At 47.9% G+C, this 15,265-nt stretch overlaps 1 pseudogene; it reads left to right on the forward strand.

Moving 5' to 3' along the window:
- The first annotated feature begins 10,985 nt into the window (after positions 1 to 10,985).
- Positions 10,986 to 14,630, forward strand: LOC144139601 (uncharacterized; annotated as a pseudogene).
- Positions 14,631 to 15,265: the final 635 nt, after the last annotated feature.

Genomic DNA, 15,265 nt, shown 5'->3' on the forward strand with positions numbered 1-15,265 from the left:
ACTGGGTTTCTTATATGCCCTCCTGAAGGCCTACGTAAGATGCTTTTATTTGCTGGCCATTTAGGTCTTCCTGATATTCCGCTTGCAACAAGACACACAAAAAACGAAATTGATGTTAATTCTACAAATTTTCACAAGCTTTTGAATAGATTTGCCAAATCAAGCTACGACATGGTCTATAGAAGTATAGTATTAACATAAATAAAATAATGTGGATTCAGGTGTACTTACAAAATCGGGGCAATTCACTCCAATGGGGAGCGCAGTACCAGAACATTGCCTGTGTCTGCTGCAGTAACTCAAGGGCCGTTCTCACGGCATGTTTATGTTGATTGCATGACAATAGCATTTAGGGATATCCACCTAAACAAATTTAGTCGTGCCCTATGACCACTAGCTGTTCGTCCTCATCATTTATTGACACGCCTTACCTAGTCTTGATAAACGAGTCTCGGCAAACAATTAGACGCTTTATTTACTGTGTGGGTTGCGGAAATTAATCTTGCGATATCTCCTAGTACAGAATTCGCCTACAGCAATGCATACCGATATATATCACGACGTTACTTGAACAGACGGCTCAATTAAATATCTATGTCTTAATCACTACAAGTTTGATTCGCAGCCGGCAGAGCGAAAATATTGGTGGGCCATCCCTTCCAGCGAAAATAAAGACCACCAAAGAGGAAGTAGCACCAACAGTTATCAAATAAATATTGCATTTAAAGTGAAGCACGTGTCTCAACTTTGCCGTAAAAGCCAGTTCTATATGAACAATTTAATAGAACATAAAGAAAGATTGGTCGTCTCAGCTTGCCAAAGAACACAGCCAAAAATGAAAATGATTTCTTGTGCTCGGTAAATAAAGCTTGCGACCCACAGAAAAACAGCGCTTAAGTGTTCTTTGCGGATATTATAAAAAAGAGATAAGTTGAATCCAAAATATATTTCGCCCGCCTGCAAGAGTGCAAGGTATTTCAATTTTCCACGGGCTATGATGTCGTGGGTACCGACAGATCACGCTTTCAAGCATTCTGATATTGTATGATATAGTCGTCTAGAATAACCCTCATCCACATGTAATGCACGGAAATGTAGATTATTACAACAAACTAATTGAGGTGCTTGAAGAAGAACGGAAGCGTTAACTGCGTTTATATTTTTATTGACGGTAGAATCTGAATCGTAACTTCAAACACACCGAGCCGCCGCAGATTAGTCTAAAGAAAGAACTAAAATAAGAACTAAAAAAGAACTAAAGATACCATGTTACCCACAGGGCGCAAATAAGACAGACGTATTGTGTTGGTTCATTTGACCGGAGGGTTAAAACTGAAATATTACAAAAGCTTGCTTCTCCGAACACTTTTTGTGCGCAGGTGCAGAGCAAGAAGTCGGGTTGAAGGAGAAACTGAAAAAAATATTGAAATCGGTTGGTATAGATAGCTGGCCGTCGACAAGTTCAGGAAGAGGTTATAAAGAGTTATTGGGAAAAACTGGTCTGAGACCTGTGGCTACGGTTGATGTTGCTCCCAATAAACAAAAGACAAATTACTTGATTACGGTAAGTAGCTTTTAAAGACACACGCAACCCTGCATCTCACCATAATAAAAACAAAATATTTATTTGTTGTTTAAAGTAAAACTGCAACATAATCATCGGCCGTTCTTAGTTATCCTCACAATAAAGTTTATACGTTTTTTATTAGTCACTCCTTCAGTAACGGACTGGCAGCGAACATGAAGTTTCGGGTCGTCAACAAAGTAGGGAGCTCTGGCAGCCTGCGTGTGATATCGCAGAGCACGAAAAAATGTAATAGCTTTTACGCAGTAGCTACGCGTAGCTGTAGGACGTGTGTTGTGGAACGCTGTTGATTAAAAACCATACCACACGGATTTGTAGGCATAAGCTAGGGTGTAATATATTTAGGGGATGCACATTATGTTAGAAAATTATGTGAGGGGTAAGGGGGTAGGATACTGGGAAATGCAAGGGAGGGGTGGAGACCCAAGTGCAGTGCTCCAAATTGAGTAGCACCCTGCCTTGCCAAAGGGGTTTTCAAACGGACCCTATGAAAGTTTTATGAAAGGCTTCCTTCTGCGCAGCGTGCCTCAATTGTCTTGCGTGCGAGGCCGTGTGGCCATTACTGTGTGTCGTGGCTGATGTGACCATGCGTACGCAGTAGATCCCGGTTGATGACAACAGAACGATTTTGTCAATGCGGAAGTTGCAGGTAACAGAAACACGCTCCGTTAAATGTGAAGCGGGAATCAAATCCACAAAGCCCCAAATCACTATTAACAGTCAGTATTACCAATCAGTACTTGCCGATTTCACGATCGAACTGTGTGGCCACTTTATGGCCAACAATAATACAAGTTTATTTTTGTGCATCAATTTCGCCACCGCTTGAAATATTACCTCTAAAGAATCAGTTCGATTCATACTGCATCAAAGATAGAAGTAATTAGGGCATCTGGTGACTCATTACATCCTATACGGAGCTGCGCTGAGGTATTCATATTGGAGTAAGCTCGGCATATCAATAAACACGAAGAGCAGTATGTAGATCAAAAGCGTAGATCGAAACTTCTGAATCTACACGATACCCCTCGAGTAAAATTCTCCTCCACGGAGTTGTACGTTTGCCTTCTTCGGAGGTCCCTATAGAATTCGCATCTAAGCTTGAACTCATTCATTCAGATTAGGTGATGACAGCGCATGTAATCCATCCAAGTTATTTGTTAATGCAGAACAGAACAGAACTTCGCCTTTTCTTAGTTCTTTCTTCGTTCTTTGCCTAGAACTTTCCCTATTTATTTTTTTATTTCCTCCTTCGTGCAGCCCAGTGTGTCCTCCCAACCTTCCTTTGATGCAGCACATCTGTTTGTGCGTCTCGCAAACAGAGCTGCACAATCTTAATTTGATGGAGCTATGGGGATCACGTGTATTCGGAACAAATGGCTGAAGCGTCCCGCTACATTACACCAACTCCTATCACTCCGGATGGGCAGGTATCCGAGCCGTCATGCTCAACTAATACAACGTCAGTTAAGAGTTCATCGCCTTGCCGAGCCCTCCGCGCAAGCCAAGAGTATGTTGTAACGACTACGTGCCTTAATGTTCAATATTGAGAACCTTCCCGAATTTTCGCGATATTTGTAAATGTACACGTGATAAGAAGTCTATAATGCGTAGGCTTATATTATGCACACCTTCAAAATCTTCATGCCCGAACAACATTTAGGCTCACAGTACAAATGTATCGTTATCATCATGTCGCTTGTCTTCGTTAATACTTTTTTGGGGCCGTACGTCACATAATTTCCCCATTTCGAGGGGGCTATGGTTTGACGCATCTTTCCAAAAAGTATTGCAGAAAAAAAGGTAAGTTATATGGTGCCGCCATTCCTGGAGTAATGGAGGTCCTACATATGGTTTATGTGCCTCTGTGATGCCTGTGTTACGGTGACATGACACACCGATAGATATCCGTGTTGTATTTGAGCGAAGGGTTCGAACGGGCCCATTCAGTGATTGCGTTTCTTCGGATTCTTCGAAGCCGCAGTTGGCGACACAACAGCTTGCTGGGTCAAAGGTTTTGCAGTTGAAACACCATCTAATAAAACGCGATCTTACGAATTTCTCGATCCTACGAACAAATTGGGATTCCCCCGAAGGTGCATATAAGTCTCAATGCTTTTATGAGTTCAAACTAGCGCTACAGAGTTGTTACCGATTGAACGAAGTATTTTGTGAAACAGCCGCTTAAAAAAAAGAGCAATTTCGAATTATTTTGTTGGAAGAAACACGAATCATCTACTTTTCTTTTTACGGAGCTCTACAAAATATACTAAACAGTCTGAGTGATCGTAGAGTTAGTTTCCGGCCACAAGATGTGCCAGAAGATTCTGACGACCCAGAAACTGCTGAAGCTTCTCTGCTTGTTCCAGTGAGGTGATGGACGGTGTTGACGTGCCTAGGCGCTTTGATGGGGCTCACGAAGGAACCGAGGAGGCGTTGAACGCAACAGCGTGCTATGTAAAGTCTGTCCTCTCAGTTCTAATGAAACGCACGCGGCCGTATACAACAGGCGTTTCTGCCAGGCACTATATTCGTTTCCCGCAGACCCCCGAACATTTTTTGTTTTCGTTTTAGCAGCGGACGTTTATAGCAGTGCTAAATTATTGGCCAGCCAGCGCCACTGCATCCGCAAATATGATGTCATGGTATAGGTGCTGCGATGCGCATCCTTTAGACATAAAATTTGTTGACCCAATTGCTTGTAAAATGAAATCCCCGATGTTACTAAGTTTTCCATTTACGAAATAAAGCGCGGTTCCCCCTCACGTCGGTTATATCGGGTTTCAACTGCATTTTAAAATTCATGTACTCCTATGGTTTATTGTTAAAAGCCTCTTCCTATGTCTTCCGGGATTTTTCTCTCTGTTAATTGAATGAAGCTTCGGAGTTTTATAGCTTAAACACATATCTATGGTAAACCATAAGAGCGAAGGACATTCATTTAGTTGTTCGAAGTACCCTCGCTAATTTTGACGCCAATAGATGTGTATGTTAAGAGGCTACTTGACAGGCGCAGTGCATTTACGGAAACCTGCATTCTATACTTAGTTTACACGCATACATATATTTAGCGCGAACATAGTCCTGCCGGTGCAACAGGTTTTGAGCGTGGTGAATCATAATTTAAAAATTATAGGAGCTTCATATCTTTTATTCGTTTTTGCCGCGTCCACACGTAGAGCGCCGAGATACTTCACCGCATTTCAGGAAAGCGATTTACGTCTCGGTGTAGACTTCTTCAGAGAAAAAGATTAAAGCAGTGCGTATTTTTATACCTACTAATTCTCGCAATAGTTCCTCGCATGGAGGCCAGTGTCAGTTTCCCACATTGTAAATAGTGGGTAGTTGTGAATGCGCCCTTTGATACGCATTGAGATATTTTTCTAAAATCATAAGTATTGTTTGAATCAAACTATTTAGTATAATTATGTGTTTTCTTGATAGCATTTTCTACAAATGTAAATGTTTTTACTGAACTTACTTTTCTCATGTGCTAAAGGTTGTGGTCAAACTTACCACCAAAAATGTATAATTTTCATACACGTGACAGATTAGCCGCTAACACCTCGCATTAGACCTAATAAAAAAACGACAACATCATGAACGGCACGTCCCTGTTATATTTATTAGAACAGAAGGCAAGAGCAGATAGGTACACGCTAGGGAGGGGCTTTACAGAAACCGACAAAGAGACCACTAATACATGCCAGGACAAGAGCAATTTGCTGTCAAGATATTCTAGCTCTAGAAAATGTCGAGCAGGTCTCCTACGGAACTCGACACGCTATTCACAGCTGCTGCTCATTACAGTGAGGCCAATTCCTGTGCTACAAGATAACTTTTAGTTGACAATTGGACTCTCCCGCTTTACTGCTCCCTGTGTATTTACAATGAGGCTCTCGATACACAATCGGTAGAACAGCCTCCCGAAGGCCTTTGAAACGACCGTGTAGCACAGGTATCAGAGGCCCCGCGGAGTGATTTTTGCAGTTAGCTTTGCATGGAGTAACGGCTTTCAGGTGCAGGAGGCGCTCCTCACCGTGTGCCAAGAAGCGCCGGTTTGTTGTCCTATTCGCCTTGCCCGCGGTGAACATCAGGCATTTAGCACACAGTGCGTTCTTGTTGCTTTGGTCGGGCGTGCGTTGCCAGGCGTCCTTGACACCCGGCTGGCCAGGTGTAGGCTTTGGACCCCAGAAGTTCAGTGGTCTACCACCAGGGGGCTGCGACCCGGCTATAAAAGGCGGTGCCATAATGAACAAATTCTCTCATGTATATCCCGTTCAGCGTGTGTACGTGTCGCTACCGCGCCCTTCGGAGCCGTGGCCGTCGCGACACTACAATGACACCGCTGACACTACAAGCCACGAAAAGTAAGCGTTTATCATCTTACAAGTAATCTGTAGGGTGCCAAACAGGCCGCAAGTTTTCTTTCAACTTAGCACCGGAAGGTGCAAAATATTTCCATAGAGAGTTAGGCCTACGACAAGCGTTTCCTCAATAGTTCATTGGCCAATGAGCATCGAACAAATTCAGGAAATGACAAGGGGAAATCTAGCTTCAAGACAGCGACCAGTCGCAGCAGGTAGTAAGCAGGGGAATTGACAAATTAAAGGTCACGTGACACCGTTCAGCTAGTAGGTCGCCATTGCTCGTTCTTCGCCTACAGGGAACATTGCTGACATCGCTGCGAAGCCGCCATAATTTTGTTCGGACCCGAGGGAGCCGACCATTTCACTGAACGAGTGTCACCGCTCTTTAAAAACATATCCTGTAGCGTCACGGTACAAACATTTAGTATCTAAACGGCAAGCGGCAGTTCTGCAGATCAGTTTGGGAGAAGGAAATCCATTCGCCAGCATGATGTAATCCACCAGACCATCGCGCAGAGATGGCGCCAACGAATATGACTACCTCGTCAAAGGACTCGCGCTCACTTCAATGCAGCGCCATCACAAATGATCATCATCATCACCATCATCATCACCACAACCACCAGCCTATCTATGCCCACTGCAGGGCAAAGGCCTCTCCCATTAATCTCCGTGGTTCGAATCACGGTGCCGGACAATTCCCACCGGATAAAAAAAGTCCGCGTGTTTATGGAATTGCAAAATGAAGCTTGCTGTGCGGCCTGACACCGGCGACCATCGCCGCCAACGCACTTCCTCAGCAGAGAAGGATTGGCAACCCTGGTGTAGTAATGGCCATAGCCTCCCATGAATACACCAATTTCACAACTGATCAACCCTATCGAATTTCGAAACTTCCGTCAAAAAGATACAGAATTGGTGATCGAGTTTACACAGCGAGCTCCATATTTGCGTCGGCAGTGCAATTCTGGCTCCCGAGAAGTTCCCTCACTTGTCTACCCAATCATCGTGGGCCTTACGTCAAACCGCACCAGGGAGGCTTGCTGGAAGAAGGCGCGATACTGATGTTCAATAACGCCACTGAGGTCCCAACTCAAGTGCAATATCTGTTTAAACAATAAAGCGCACATAAGCAACTAGTTGTTCAAGCAACCGACAAAACTCAACAAACGCGAACGGATCCGTTTTCACGCTGTCAATTTCGGTCCACAAGCCTCAGAACCAGATGTCAGTCGCCGTCACGTCCGGGATTTAAATTCCCTTGAACCAGCGGCCAAAGGTTCCCGCCGACAACGTGCGACGATTATGGCAGTGTATGGCATCGTCTCCAATAGTGCCCAGCCGTAGTGAAATCATCTTATAGGTGCGGCAGACTAGTTCACTTCAGGAATGTCTGCATGCGCCACGTTCTGCAGTGACATCCCACATGACCCCCACATCGTGTCAAGACACACTCGACCACCAGTAGTAAATATTGCTAGCCCTCCACTCGACGATCAGAAAATCGTGGTTGTCCACCAGTTCTGTGAACATGCAGCTCCTTCATACCTTCGATACTATGCTCATGTAAAGGTGATTTTTCGAGTTTTAAAATGCCTTTATCTTGATGTTCAATAGCGACTGTTGAATTTCAAATGATTGATTAACCTCAGCTCTATTATGTTGCGCAAACAGACGAATCTTTCCTTGGCATAGATGCCGCTTATGCTGTCCGGCTGATACTCGCAGAAGACCAGCTTCGATGCTGCTAAATCACTACAACTTCTCTGAGTCGTAACACCCGCCACCGGGAGACAGGACACCGACGACTACCTTCATGCAACCTTCCAGACCCCTTCAAGGACATTGAACAGCTGTTCACGCCGGGACATGGCCACGTCAAGGACTGCGTACACATAGTCAAGGTACGCTTAATTGTCAGGTCCAAGAAACCAAAGTTTCGCAGAATATTGGTTGCATTACGTAAACCAGTATTCCAAAAATTGTGACCTCTCCACTCTGATGTAATTGAGCGCATACCTGCTTCTGAATGGATATCGCCTATAGTATTAGTTCGTTAACCCAGCGGGTAAATGAGAGTGTGCATTGACCTACGAGAAGCCAATTAAGCTCTTGTCATTGACACTTTCGCTCTGCATCACGTAGAAGAACTCTTCCAGTCGTTTAAGGGAGCCACTCAGTTCTCTAACCTAGACGTAGCATCCGTATACCATCAGGTTCTTTTACGTGCCGTGTCAAGGTCATCACCGTCATCCACAGAGGTACAATGACCAAGGCAACAGCTCGCACAGCCGCAACATCTCCAGTCAGCAGCCTCTGGGCATCCCTAAAGGACAGCAAGAGATTCCACGTAGCGCAAAGATTATGTACTACAGTCGGCCTAGAAGGATTCAAAGTAGGTAAAACGGGAGTGACATGGGTGCCCCCGGAACCCGGGCGTGTGCGCTGTTCTTCAGGGTGTTGTGCAGGTTCAGTGAAGGTGAAGGGCCAGTGTAGTGGAATTAAGCTAAATCTGGTGTCTTCCAAAGTCGTAGTGTCTTACAATGACTCTTACAATGAGGTGAAATGCCCACAACAGTGAAGTGAACAAAAATCTTACACAGTTTTGCAGACATTGTCCTATAGTGACTTGTAAAGTTTATTACAGGCAGACAGTTACACACTCTTTTTTAGGTAGCCTCTTGTACCAAGTACAGATAGCTATTTATACTCCGTAACTGCGTACAAGTATTAAAAATCACCCAGCCGGCAATAACCGTATTTTTCTTCCCGGACACTGTGCCGAAAGTACATGTGTAGAGCTAAACTGTCATTTTCTTGACTTGTCCGAGGATGCGAAATAAGCGTCTGTATGGAGCAGTTCGCATTGGGCAATAGTCCTTATTCCAGGCCCCTTGAGGCCGTCCGGTTCCTTGGGCTGTCTGCACAAGCCAAAGCTGGTGGGCAGGGTCCCAGCTGGACAGTGCCCTCTCCTAGTGCTCAGGGGAGAAGGGAAGGGGGTAGGTTGTGGTTCCTATTACAGCACGGCATAATATGGTAAAACGTGCCCGGAGCCTCGCAACAGTGGCATAGCGAGGATTACAGGGTGGGGACCAGAATATAGGCTGCAGTTCGGTGAGGAAAGGTGTGTGGATGCCTCCAAGGTAGCGTTCTTGTTCGTTTGTGAGGTGTTTTTCTGGTGGAGGGCATATTGTTCGCTCTAGGCGATAGTGCTGCGTGAGTTTGTTGAAGGACAAGGGGGGACAGACATGCCACGGCTCACCGAACTTCTGACTAGCCAGGCGTGTCAGATCTCGGACGTGCTTGCGGGCAGCTTCGTTGCCAGGCACGTCGGATCGGCCTGGAGCCCAAATAATCCTCACTCGGTATTGTTGAGGGTGCTGCATAGAATTTGGGTGTAGGGGGATTAGATCCAGCCACTCGAGAATGTTCTACAGGCTTGTTTAAAGTCAGCAATAATTATCTCTGCAGGGGTTTGTGCAATTGCTAGTGTAATGGCCACTTCTTCCGCATGCAGTGAACGGTGGTAGGAACTGCTGCAATTGTGAGTAGGGCTTGAGCTGTAGTCGCAACAGCGGTAATGACTCTCCTTCCGGCTTAGGAGGCTGCGTCTGTGTATACTGTGGTGGAATTGTGGCCATACAGTTTTCAGGTAGCTGTTGCTCTTGCATGTCTGCGATCGTGGCGGTTGTGGATGCCCGTTCCGCGGCAGTGGGGCCACTTCAGTGAATTGGTGACCCTCACAGTGAAGCTGAGTCGTATCGGCAGACGGTGTTGAAGCGGAGAGCGCAAGGGAATTTGTCCAGAATTGTTCTGCCGGTGGAGGTGGGGCTGACCCGTAAAAGTAGGTTCATATGATGAGCTTCGAGGATTTCAGCGAAGGTATTATAAAGTCCCAAAGGTAAGATTTCTGTCGTAGTCCTGCATCTTTCAGGCTATCCTTTTTCTAATCACTGGTGGCGTTGTCTTCCAGAAAACCACAGCATATCATGGTTTTATTCGATTTTACTCACTTGGAGGGTTCAGACTCGGGCATACAAAACTGAAACTCAAACAGCCTCCAACTGTGAATATGTCGGCCAGGTTTCTCCTTCGTTAGTGATTGGAAAAGAAAATGGAAAAGAAGCGAAGTGATGATATTTTGAGCTCCTAGACCAACTAAACTAGAAACTAGTGCTTCGAACTTTTGCACAGAAACCCTTTCCCTCATTCTTCCTATAAAGACGAGTGGTAGTGGACCTTATGTCACTGTTTCTCTTAGTTGGCTTATTCAACTATTATCCGGAAATCTTTGAGCTGAATAAGTCCTCTAATATAACTAACTTCACAATGTACAATGCATTCCATACCTCAGGGACTGCCCCATGTTTTGTATATTTGATACTTGTCTGTATCAGGGCGTAGCTCTTTATGCCGTTTGTAACTTGGGCAGTTCGAATTCGCTTCATGAGATTGGATTTGGTATGTTTCTTTTGATATAGTTTGTAGTGCTGAGTTGCGTGCATTTGTTTCTAGCTTTGGTTTCGGCTTTGTACTTGTTACATCTCTTAGCGGTAATGCATTGTATGTTTGCATGAATGTTTGTACGAGTGGGCGTTGCCCGTTCTTCTTACTCTCGGTTCTCCATCTACCGGGCACTTCCTTTTAAAGAAGAGAGTATGCAGTGTCAGAGTTTTCGGATTACAACATTTCCGTGGTGTGCATTCAACCTGTTTATAAAGATCGATTACATCTACAATAAAGTTCTGTGGCATTTCCCCTTCAAAGAACGTACGCCTCACCGCCGCGCGTAGCGGGCCATCGCCATGGCGACAGTGCAATGTGATGTATCTGTGACGTCACGCCAGACGAAGCCTCCGTTATCACTACTGCTCCTTCTCCTTCCCCTCCCTCTTAACCCCTCTCGCACAACGCTACAATAACCCACGCTATCGCAATAAACGCTTTGTCTTGGCCCAGCCACTGCCCCGGCGTGTTCGTTTCAGTGGCGTTGAGAATGGGATGAGAACGTGGCGTCAACTCAGTCCGCCATGACCGCCGCACCCACGGGAGTATAGGCCAGCCCACCGCAGTTCGACGAGACGAGCGACAAATGGCCCGCTTACCAGGTTCGGCTGGAAGCCTTCTTTGAGGGAAATGGCATCACGGAAGACAAAAAGAAGCGGGCCCTGCTGGGGACTGGACTGTCCACCTACACCGTCTACGTGCTGAGCGGACGTTGTGCTCCGGATAAGGTGAATGAACTTTCGTACCCACAACTGCTAGCATTGCTTAAGCAGCACGTTTCGCCGCAACTGAACGAGATAGCGCAGTCGTACAAGGTCTTCACCCGCAGCCAGCTGCCCGGCGAACCGGTCAAGGATTTTATCGTGGCGATTCGACAAATGCGGACACCTGCAATTTTGGCACATCGTTGGATAGAATGCTACGAGATCGTATCATGTGTGCACTGCAAAGCGCAGGAGTGCATCGGCAGCTAATCGCGAAACCACAGCTGTCGAGGAGCGAAACGGAAGAAGTGGCGATATCCGCCGAAATGGCCGAAGCCAACGCGCAAGAGATAGTAAGCCCCGCCGCTGGGGGAAGTGTGCATGCGCTGGGAGGCCACTCCTATCGCCCAAGAAGCCGGTTACAGATTGTTGCGTGCTGCCCCTGCGGAGCAAAAGGGCACGAGCCCGAGGATTGCCGCTTCCGCTCGGCGTCATGCTTCGGATGCAAACAACGAAGTGATATCGCCCGAGCCTGTTGCCGCCGTGAGAGTGGTTTCGGGGGGGTGCCACGAGTGCGGCAAGTACACGCCTTGTCTTCGCGGGAGGAAGACACGGGCGCGGACGGTATGTTCGCGCTGGAGGCAGCGAACAGTCATATCGGCAATGTCGGCATTACGCAACCCATCGTGCGCACCTTGGATTGTGCTGGGGTTCCAGTGGACATGCAGGTCGACACAGGCTCGCCGGTTTCGGTCATCACGTGGCCCACATATGAGCGGAACAATGCAGTGTGGCTCAAGCTACGTGGTTCACCATTGAAACTGACCTGCTTCCTGGGACGGCTTCCAGTGCGGGGGCAACTTAAGCTCAAGGTTTCGTGCGCAAACAGGTCGATGGATGGGTCTTTGCAAGTCCTTGGTTGCTCCGGCTCCAACCTCTGCGGACGCGACCTGATTCCAGGGTTCCACATGCTCGAGGCACCGGTCATGAACGTGAACACATCAGGTGAGCAACTGATTTTGTCGGTGCTGACGACAATAACGTGGACCGGTTACTAGAAGAATTCGCTGATGTGTTCGCGCCAAGTTTAGGTCTCATAAAAGGGCCTCCGGTACACTTCGAAACGCGAGAAAACGTGGTGCCGAAATTTTGGAAAGCACGCGAAGTTCCTTATGCTTTTCGTCCAAAGGTCGACGCGGAACTGGACCGCCTTTCGGGCACCGGTATTATTGTCCCGGTGCCTCATTCGAAGTGGGCCGCGCCAGTGGTGCCGGTAGTGAAGCGGAATGGCTGGATCCACCTTTGCGGCGATTTTAAACCGGTAAACAAAGCCTGTCACACTGAGCAATATCCATTCCCACGGGTGGAGGATATCCTGGCGACATTAAACGGCGGTGAAGTTGTTACCACGATAGACTTGCGGGAGGCGTACATTCAGCTTCCGTTGGATGAAGAAGCCATGCTACTCACGACCATAAAAACGCATAAGGGACTGTTCAGCTTCACTCGCCTGCCTTTTGCAGTGGCGTCCGCGCCGGCAGTGTTTCAACGTCGTATGGAGACCATTTTGCAGGGGCTTCCCGGTGTTCAGGTCTACCTAGATGACGTCATCTTGGCAGAGAAACGCGATGACTGCACCACAGCGTTTCCAGGAATATGGCGTGCGCTTGAACGCAGACAAGTGCAAGTTCCGCCAACCAGAGGTGGATTTTTTGGGACATCAAATTAGCGCTTGAGGTCTTCAACCAAAGACGGAGAACATAGACGCCATGCTGGAGGTTTAGGCACCGCGGAATCCCGCAGAAATAAGGTCCTACATTGGCATGGTCACGTACTACCACAAGTTTCTCCTCAACGCATCGACCGCCATGGCGCCCTTATATCAACTACTCCGGAAGGAAGCTAAGTGGGAGTGGGGTACCACTGAACAACAGGCAATCAGCAATGTGAAAGACCTTCTCAAATCCGCAGATTTTCTGGCGCATTTTGACGCACACAGGCCACTAGTCCTGGAATGCGATGCCTCCCCGGACGGAATCGCCGCAGTGCTTTCACACGATGTCGGGGGCGGGGTACTTCGGCCATAGGGTTCCGTTCTCGGTTATTGACGGAAGCTGAGCAAAATTACTCGCAGTTGGAGCGTGAAGCCTTGACACTTGTGTTTGGTGCATCGAAATTCCGACACTACTTACTGGGCAATACTTTCACATTGATGACGGACCATAAGCCGCTTTTGGGACTTTTTCATCCAGACAGGCCAGTACCCGTGATGGCCGCTGCGCGAATCCAGCGATGAGCCCTGCTGCTGAGCGCATACGATTACGTCATCAAACACCAGCCCGGGAAAGACAACGTTCCAGAAGATGCCCTCAGAAGGCTCCCCACGTCAGCAACTTCCCAGCCAGGGACGCAGGAAGAAACTGGGGACGGTGAGTATGTCCTGCTCACGGCAACCCTCAATGATGGTGTCATGTATGCGAAGCAACTGGGCACTCTCACGGAGCTCGATGACAATTTAGCAAAGGTGCAAAAATGGGTGCAGGAGGGGTAGCCAAGAAATTTGGGGCCTGAGAACCAGCACTTGATGCCATACTTCAACCGGAAGGCTGAGATAACGGGGAGTTACGGGCTTCTCTACTGAGGCCATTGAGTGATCGTGCCTAAGAGTGCCCGAGCAGTAATGGTACGCCTGCTGCTTGATACGCTTCAAGGAATTTGCTCAATGAAGCGGCTAGGGCGCTCCTTGATGTGGTACCCCCGTATCGATAATGACATTGAGCGCATGGTTAAGTTCTGCCCCAGTTGCATCCAAGCTGCCCCTATGCCCCCCTAGAAACCCCTGTTGCATGGCCGGAAACGGATGGGCGTTGGTCGAGGCTGTATATTGATTTTGCGGTGGCGATCGATGGTCACATGCTACTGATTGTGGTGGATTCACACAGTAAGTGGATAGAAGCGATACCCATGAAGAGTTTCACCACGCACGCCACCATAGAGGCTCTGCGCACCTTGTTCAGTACATTCGGGTTGCCCCGGACGCTGGTATCCGATAATGGCCCACAGTTTACGAGTTTGGAATTTCGCAATTTTATGAAGCTGAATAACATAGTACACCTCCGAACAGCACCGTATCACCCCCAGTCCAATGGGCTCGCGGAGCGGGCTGTTCGTACTGTCAAATTTTCTTTGAAGAAGAATGTGCAAGGGTAACTGAAAACCCGCCCTGCAAGGATTCTGCATAGGTACCGCAGGACGCCGCATGCGGGGAGCCGTACACCAGCGCAACTCCTAATGGGCTACGATCTTTACTCCAGGCTGGACAACACAGTGTCCGTTCCACCCTCACCAGTTGACCGCCCCTCCATCGATGTGTGGCAGCCCGGTGAGCCAGTCTGGGTGAGGAACTTCGGGCGAGGCGAGCCGCGGACTCCAGCCAGCATTACATCGAAGACGGAGCCCGCCTAGCGAATGCCGATGGTCCGGAGGGGGAAACCATTCGGCGCCACAGCGACCAGGTGAAGCCACGGGAGTTAGAACACGACCAGGGAGAAGCAAGTGACTCCGGGTGCAGGGAGACTGCCGGCGCACCCCCAGCAGGAGGAACACCGAGGCGAGTGCCAACAAGCAACGAGATCGCCGGGAGCACCTCAACTCCGGTGTTGCGTCGGTCGGCCCGGCAACGCAAACCGCCAGACCATTACTCACCGTAGGGGGAGCGAAATGATGTATCTATGACGTCACGCCAGCCGAAGCCGCCGTTATCACCACTGCTCCTTCTCCTTCCCCCGCCTCTTAACCCCTCTCGCACAACGCTACATTAACCCACGCTATCGCAATAAACGCTTTGTCTTGGCCCAGCCACTGCCCCGGCGTGTTTGTTTCACAATGCCCGAAGGAACTCAAGCTTTCGGACTAGGACACAGCCACCCTTTTCCTTCCTATTATGACCAGCGGCGATAGTAGACCTCTTGCCATTGTTTTCTTTATTTTACTAGACCAACGGTTTGTCAGGATTTTGATGATAATAGGTTTTTTTTAAATGACTAACAATGTATGTCTTACCTCATACCCTACACCGTGTTTTGCATGTCTGATACTTC

This window comes from Haemaphysalis longicornis, unplaced genomic scaffold, assembly GCF_048455015.1.
Source record: "Haemaphysalis longicornis isolate Haplotype H1 unplaced genomic scaffold, Haemaphysalis longicornis Haplotype H1 scaffold_5, whole genome shotgun sequence".
Lineage (NCBI taxonomy): Eukaryota > Metazoa > Arthropoda > Arachnida > Ixodida > Ixodidae > Haemaphysalis > Haemaphysalis longicornis.